At 39.9% G+C, this 779-nt stretch overlaps 1 pseudogene; it reads left to right on the top strand.

The window, feature by feature from the left end:
• Positions 1-277: 277 nt before the first annotated feature.
• LOC112401067 (cytochrome c oxidase subunit NDUFA4 pseudogene) lies at positions 278-779 on the top strand (annotated as a pseudogene).

Genomic DNA, 779 nt, shown 5'->3' with positions numbered 1-779 from the left:
TCACAAATTATTTATCCTCTCATCTGTCTGTCGATGCCAATTGGGTTGAATCCAGTTTTTGGCTATTACAAATAAAACTGTGATTAACATTCATGTGTAAGTATTTGTGTAGACATATACATATGCTTTTATTTCCCTTCAGTATTTAATTACCTAAAGAATGGCTGGATCATGTGGTAGGTATATGTCAAAGTTATTATTATTATTTTTTGGCCACAGCTTGCAGGATCTTACTTCCCCAACCAGGGATCGAACCTGGACCCCCTGCAGTGGAAGTGCGGACTCAACCACTGGACCGCCAGAGAAGTCCCACAAAGAGTGTACATTTGGGCAGAGACTACTTAGTCTGGGGCCTGGCAGATTTGTTCTCGTCTCCTTTCAGGCCAAAGGCCTTTGCCACAAATATGTCCCACTAGATCCTTGGTTAGGCCAAGAAGCATACAAGCTTGATTTCTTTCTTTGTATTTATTGGAGCCGGAGGTACTGGAGCAGCACTGTATGTCTTGTATCTGGCATTGCTCAGTCATTTGGAACAGAAGGAATATCCCAGAACCCAGAAGAAATTGAATCCCAGTGATCAATATATGTTCTACTCAATGAATGTGGATTACAGCAAACTGAAGAAAGAAGGTCCAGACTTCTAAATGAAATGTTTGACTATAAAGCTGCTTAGAATGAAGGTGTTCCAGAAGTCTGTAAAATTTTCTAATTAACCAGGAAATATTTCCCCTCTACATACATGAAATCACGGTGTATTGTTTTGGCATTTACACTGATTA

This window comes from Neophocaena asiaeorientalis, unplaced genomic scaffold, assembly GCF_003031525.2.
Source record: "Neophocaena asiaeorientalis asiaeorientalis breed wild unplaced genomic scaffold, Neophocaena_asiaeorientalis_V1.1 scaffold487, whole genome shotgun sequence".
In the NCBI taxonomy this organism is placed as follows: Eukaryota; Metazoa; Chordata; class Mammalia; order Artiodactyla; family Phocoenidae; genus Neophocaena; species Neophocaena asiaeorientalis.
This window is presented reverse-complemented; position numbering and strand designations above follow the sequence as displayed.